The sequence below is a fragment of the Wasmannia auropunctata genome, unplaced genomic scaffold (assembly GCF_000956235.1).
Source record: "Wasmannia auropunctata unplaced genomic scaffold, wasmannia.A_1.0 LD336106.1, whole genome shotgun sequence".
Classification (NCBI taxonomy): domain Eukaryota; kingdom Metazoa; phylum Arthropoda; class Insecta; order Hymenoptera; family Formicidae; genus Wasmannia; species Wasmannia auropunctata.
Window position 1 is genome coordinate 6,740,660 of NW_012026784.1, and position 7,298 is coordinate 6,747,957.

General features: G+C 31.7%; 1 long non-coding RNA gene across 1 annotated transcript; it reads left to right on the forward strand.

Moving 5' to 3' along the window:
* The first annotated feature begins 2,480 nt into the window (after positions 1 to 2,480).
* On the forward strand, positions 2,481 to 6,586 carry LOC105455166. The gene is made up of 2 exons (XR_975089.1): positions 2,481 to 2,642; positions 2,729 to 6,586. It is a non-coding gene; the product is annotated as an uncharacterized LOC105455166 (long non-coding RNA).
* Positions 6,587 to 7,298: the final 712 nt, after the last annotated feature.

Below are 7,298 nucleotides of genomic sequence, written 5' to 3' on the forward strand. Positions count from 1 at the left end.
TTGCCAGCCCGCTCAGAGATGTGTATAAGAGACAGACCAAAACTCTTTAAAAAAAAAGAAAAAGATTACGCCTAGTATATAAAAAAGTATTGTACATTACATCCTTCCCAAACAAAAAATATTATTTTAACAAATAAAAATTGTCCAAAAACAAATATGAAATTATACAATTTGCGAAGTATTTGATTAGACATAGAAACAAAAATATTTTTTTAGTAAACCGTTTAACCATCCAAAAGTATATGCAGCGAACGTTTAATGTCATTGTCTTTCCAAATATTTTTATGTTTTATAAACCAGACTTAAAGTGACTAAAATGACCAATGGGATTACAGTGAAGCAAAAACTTGGCATGCTCGCATTTTATATACATCTTATTAATTAAATATTAATGTAATCCGGGCACGCCAAGTTTTTGCTTCATTGTGATTCCATTGGTCATTTTAGTCACTTTAAGTCTGTTTTATGAAACTTAAAAATATTAATTTGGAAAGACAGTGGTATTAAACTTTTGCTGCATGTACTTTTGAATGGTTAAACGGTTTACTAGAAAAATATTTTTGTTTCGATGTCTAATCAAATACTTAGCAAATTGTATGATCTCATTTTTGTTTTTGGACAATTTTTATTTGTTAAAATAATATTTTTGGTTTAAGAAGGATGTAATGTACGATACTTTTTTATATATACTTGGCGTAATCTTTTTCTTTTTTTTTAAAGATATTATATTATATTAATATTATGTATTGCTTAAAAAGTTATAGCATAGAAAAATTTGGAGCAAAAATTGACCAACTTTTTGGTTGACGGATAACTCCGCGAAAAATTATTGTAGAATTATAAATTTTTATAAAATTAAAGCTTGAAATCTCTTTTCTTTTACTTTAAGATACTCTCGATTTTAAGTTTAATGCACTTCTATTGTAAATCCGTAAATCTAAAGGCATGTTTGCTACATTGAAAATTGCAAAGTTTGAATGCACAACTTGCTAAAATTTTTTTCGAAGATGTCCTTTGCTGCGGTATGAAACTCGAGCCTTCTCCTTTAATTTAAAAAAAAAGCAAGTTACTACGATTTTTTTCGCAAAGTTACATTTTAAAGTTGCGTTTTAAAGTAACCCTTGCATTTTGTCATGTGTACTACTGTGGGATTGATTATCCGATATGCACTACGGAGAGGTTGCAAGTCGGATTTTGCACATCGTGTGTGTGCGTGCGTGCATGTGGTTTAGCAAGGCAACATGTCAAATCTCGAAACTTATCAAAAGCTTATTTCAAATCTGGAATAATATAAAGTCGCAAGGAAGATATTAAAATCTACATTAACACGAAAAAGCGGCTGCAAATATAGTAATCAAGCAACACACGTTTCTAAAATTTATACACACCATATACTGCACGATTTGCAAATTCCGACATTTTTTCTGTGATGCACATCAGATATGCCAATGCCGGCAGTATATAACAAAAATACAAGGGTTACTTAAAAATACTGTAACTTTGAGAAGAAAAATCGCAGTGACTTGCTTTTTTTAAATTAAAGAGAATAATGGTCCGAGTTTTACGCCGCTGCAAAAAAATTTAACAAGTCCGTACATTCCGTCAAACTTTTCAACATGGCAAATATGCTGTCAGATTTAACCCTAGACTACTACACCTGGGTAAAATTTATCCTCACCATTTTTGAAGTGCGTGCCATTCCGACAGGGTTGAAGAAGTGGGGTCGCGATGTGGAGGTGGAACAAACTTACAAGTGTCCTCTATAACTTTCCATCATAATTAGCCACGTTATTCTACTTGGTACTACCATTCCAGCCACGCGTAAAATTCGACAATCGGTCTATAATTCGACATCTAGTTCACTCGGTTAAATAAATGTTTTTTAAAGTAAAGCCATATGAAGTATTTTTCTTTTGAAAATACCACTCATGTTCTTTTAGAAACTATGCTTTACTTTTTTTTATTCGTCTCTGAAAAGAACTGCAATGTAAAAGAAAAATTAGCCTTTTTCGGAAAAGATATAAAAGCTGATTTACATTTTTGCAAATTGTTCATGTTCTTAAGATCTTTGAATGTTACTATCCATTCAGTCGCCTTTCTTACTGTCTGGCGTATAGATTAAAAAAAAGGTTCTAAATCGATGCGTTTGAACTGAAGTTACGCAACAAAATAGATAGGCCAGGTAAATTTTACCCAGTGTGGTAGATTTGGGTGGCAAATATGATGTGGTAGTCTAGGGTTAAGGATTTACAATGGTAGGAGTGCATTAAATTTAAAATTGAGACATAGTATCTTAAAGTAAAGATTCCAAGTTTTAATTTTAAAAAATTCATGGTCCTATAGTGATTTTTTGCGGAGTTATTGTCAGCCAAGTTGGTCCATTTTTGCTTAAAATTTTTCTGCTATAAATTTTTTCAGCAATATATACATTTAATTTTCATATCTATAATATTCAACATTTAATTTAAATTTAGGGGGTGTTTGTCTTCAATCTGGTTCAATGGACACCTATAAAGTATCTAGATTACGAGTACCCGTGGTGGTCGCATGTGTTAGGCTGGTTCACAGCGCTATCCTCCATGCTCTGCATACCTGGGTACATGGTCTATGCTTGGATGACTACACCAGGCGATAATAGGACGGTAAATACAAACAAATTAAGAGAGAAGGTTTACTGAGAGATATTTATAATTTAGTCTTTCAATAAAATTGTTTCTTTTTTTTGCAGAAATACAAATTATTAATTCAGATAGAGGATGATGTCGCGACTTTGCGAACAAAAATGGGTCAACCACCAGTCGAGTTAACAACCCTATAATTTCGTTTTAATAGGCAGAGCAGGCTTGCCTTGTTCAATAATACAATCGTTTCCTATCATCCTATAAGATTGGTGGATTACGATAAATTAATAAGGTTTATTCTGTAAAATAATGAATTCCTACTTTTTCAAATTGGGGAAGTGTCTTAAACAAATTTTTAAATGAGGATTCTAAAGATTATTTTGTTTATTGGCTTATGAAAGTAAAACCACTTAGGAAATAGAAATGAGATGGGAAATAATCCAATGTTTCCAATACTGATCCTTAATTTCGGAGATTATAAGTGTAACTTCACAGAATGGGTTCTTGCTAATTTCTCTTAATGCAACCGCTTTTTATAGGATAATATTGTGATAACGGTTATTGTAAAACAACGCGCACGGCAACTTCGACTGCAAGGTTGCCGAGATCTGGCGTCCTTCATTCAAGATACAATTCGACGCGAAGCGAAGAGCCAGCAATTAAATGAACGCCGGAAACGAACACACCCGACACTGCCCTCGGTCCCCCTCTTCACATCCACTCGACAAAAAGCTTCGCTGGCTTTGTACATAAATTATTTATTTGTCATCATAACAATCGTATAACTTCCGTAGGCTAGAATGAAGAAGTTCGCGACATTCCTGCTGAATTGCGGGTTCATCTTGGAATCAAACGGAATATAGCGGAATATATATCCGGTTGCATCGCCATAGCATTAAAAAACTATTTAAAATTTATTTCGTTAAAATATTAAACGGATTAATTTATATTCTAAAATATGTTTGCATAGGGTACTCTTTCTTTCTTCAAGATAGTTTTAAAGATCTAAGTTAAATGCGATTTCTTTATAGAAGCATTGCCAAATTTTTTGTCAGATTGTTTATAATATCCGTATTTATAATATCCATCAGATATCCTAATGAGTGGCAGTTTAATTAATTGATATTAGTGCTAAGCAATATCGGTGCAATCGGCTGTTGTTCTTACATACAGCAATATCCGATAACATTCATCAAACGTTTATCACGATAGCTCTATGTTCGCATTTATTATTACGCCCGTATTTTTGCATTAATTTGACGTCGCAATTGGCAAACAAAGTGAGACTACGTCTTTTGTTTTCGAAGATTGTAATGATATTAGTAATATTATTAAATTGTGCAATAAGCGTAAAACGGAGAGTTTCTTCCATCTAACATTATCGTCATGGATTGTTATAAGTGACAAGTACAACGATACAGGTACTCGTAGACATATTGAAAATCAAATTCTTTATTTGTGAGTGATATGTATTAATACATGTTTTCAACGTGTTTGAAAATTTATAGTACTCAATATATTAGAAACTTTGTAAATGCTTCAAATTATAGCTTGAACATTACTTTTTAAAACAAACAGATTAGGTAACACGACAAGGATAAGTAAGTAAAGTATCTATATATATTTTTTACAAATACAAACTAGATATTTATTTATTTAATAGTTACATTTTAAAATAAAAATATTGAATCTTTTATCATAGAAACCATAAAACTTCTATGCGCGCTTTAGTATAATTTGGATAAATATTATGTATGTAACATTATAGGATATTATATAATAACGTTATAGGATTGCATTTAGATTCACAGACAAACTATTGCATATAAAAATGAGAACAATTAAGAATTTAATAAATAAAAAAAATATGATATGCTATGAATCTTAATACAATCCTATGTCATTCTAATATTCTATACACGTACGCTTACGCCTAAAACAAGGTACGCTAGATATGTGATGATTCCTACGGTGTAACATTCAATATATTTATTTTAAAGTATAATGTTGAAACTTTAATTTGATTTTTTCAAAGTCTCTAAAGAATTTGTTTCTTATTGTTTTCGACAAATATCAAACATGTACCTATTTCACTTTAAGTACAAAAAGAGATGTGTACTAGTTTATAAATATAAAACAAAACTCTAGTATATCGGATTTACCAACTACAAATTTTAAAAGATAATAAAAAAACGCTTTTTTTTTTGAAGTTTTAATCTCGTTTTTCTCAAAAACTTAAACGTAATAGAACATTTGGGCTGGTAGATTTGGATTCAGCGCGTCAAAGACCATAAAAAATTATTTTCTTTTTCTAGACGGCAAATTTTTGTATTTTTGTGTAAGGTATCGGGCGTCTCAGACCGTCATCCGTCATGTTTATGTTTATCGAATGGGGACGGACGGTACGATTCCGGGCCCGGATTGCCCCGTGCGTATATTTATGCTGCCATAAATATTATAGACGTGTTTAATATCACATCGCTCGTATTTAATAAACGTAAGTGTTATCTAATTTATTTCATGTACCTGTCATTAGATCTGCAGCGTCGGCAGAGCAATAGTATAAATAATAGCGAAATAGTCGACAAAGTGTTTACAAACGTCGCAATACTGCAATGAGATTACAAAAATGACGATCGAATGAAATAAAATTTATAATTTCGATGTTTGTGCTGCCATATTACATCATATTTTGATCATATCTTGATTTATATGAAGTGTGAAGCCTGTTATAAGTAGATACTAATCGTATTAACCGCGTTCATGAAATTACAAAATTACATCTTTTATTCCACTCTATCGTCTGTTAAAAACTCATACAACGTGAATTTCATGCACGAGTTATATGGAGTATCAAAAATTTCCTGGACGTTATAAAAAATTAGACTTACCTTATAACAATAGACCCCTATCCTCTTTGAAGTAGTTCCTTGTGACTTGATACAGCATACCCAACCATGCTTCTTTAAATGCTATCTGAAAATCTTTTTTCTATAAAACACTATCTGTGATTAGGCCTTAATCTTCTGTACCGTCTCGAAACGTCGTTTTTTTTAGTTAAATTTTAGTTTTATTTTTGCAAACAAAAGGAAATCACAAAGTACTAAATCTGATGAATACGGATGAAACGGGAAACGATAGAAATGTTATTGTCTTTTAAAAACTATTGTGTTTATTGTGTTAAAAACTTGTATTTTTAAGGTGACGTACCTGTCAGAAACTCTAACGACGAATTTGGTAACAACGTAATGCATATTCAAATCATTAATGAAGATCGCCTAACAGACTCCGTAGGAAATTCTAATGATGTCGTTGACACGTTCTCACAAACAATTTTTGCAATTTTTCTAATATTTTCAGAAGTTGTACGCAATCGACTTATGTATCCGTCGTCTGATATTCAGTCTTTTTTTAAACATGAATCCACTGAAGCACTGTATAGAACTTTATTATTCAAAAGTTTAATAAAGCAGTTTTGAAAGTATCGGCGGCCGATTTTCCTAGTTTTATCGAAGGTCGACGTTTCGAGACAGTACAGAAGATTGAAGCTGAATCGCAGACTATCTTTGAAGAACATATGTTACAGAAAAAAGATTTCTAGTGTTTAAAGCATGGCTGAAGCGCTATATATCAAATCACAAAAGGATGCTTCGAAGGGAATGGAAGTTAGCTGTAAACAGAATAAGTCTAAAATTTTTTTATAAATTAAGTTTGGGAAATTTTTGATACTATCTTATACGTATATATAAAAAAATCGTGGGATAACTTTACGAAGTATGTATACGCTCAACATTCTTCATTGTAGTGTAAGTTCGACGCTTAGCGCGCGATAATTAGATTTGTGTAATAGGCATTAATATGATGTTGGAATTATTTATTGTTAGCGAGCCAACGATTCCGATTCACTGTATTTTATTTTGTTTTACAGATAGTACAAATAATAAATTTCAAATATATATTAATAACAGTTGGAATATGTGTTGCATTTTAAAAGCTTTGAGGTGAATTTTATAAATCAAGAAATAACGTAAGACCTCGCGCAAAGTATGTATGTACACGTGTAACTCGAGACCACATCGTGTATATGTATGATATAAAAAGCGAGTAACCGAATTTCAGAAACAGCTAGACCAAGCTGTTGACCGTAATCGATAATTTGAGTTTAAATTTTATATAAGAAAAATATCTTTATTTTTCTTTTGCGTGCCTTAAGATATTGCGATGCAAATTCTCAATGTTGAAATATCTATTTAAAAAATCGTCGTTGTCATACCCAGATTTCTATATACTAAGTAGATATTACGTCCAAACCTCAGGAATGTTTTTTATTTCATGGGAATTCTAAGATTGAGGAGCGGACATGAAAAATGTTTGAAAATCATTATAGTTAAAGCACATACAACGAGTCGACGCTCCTATATTTCAAAATATGAGTCTACATCGTGTATGAACGCAATGACATTGTTCGAAACAATGCATTCGTTGGTCCTTCTTTATGTCAAAGAATTAAATCCCTGTAATTTGGGCGAGAACCTTGTGTACCCGAGAAAAAAAGTTCCACATATAATTATATATAATTACATGCAAAATACACTGCTCAATAAAATTATGGCATAGAAAAATTTTGAGCAAAAATTGGTCAACTTTGATTAACGGTAACAGCGAAACAGCACACGT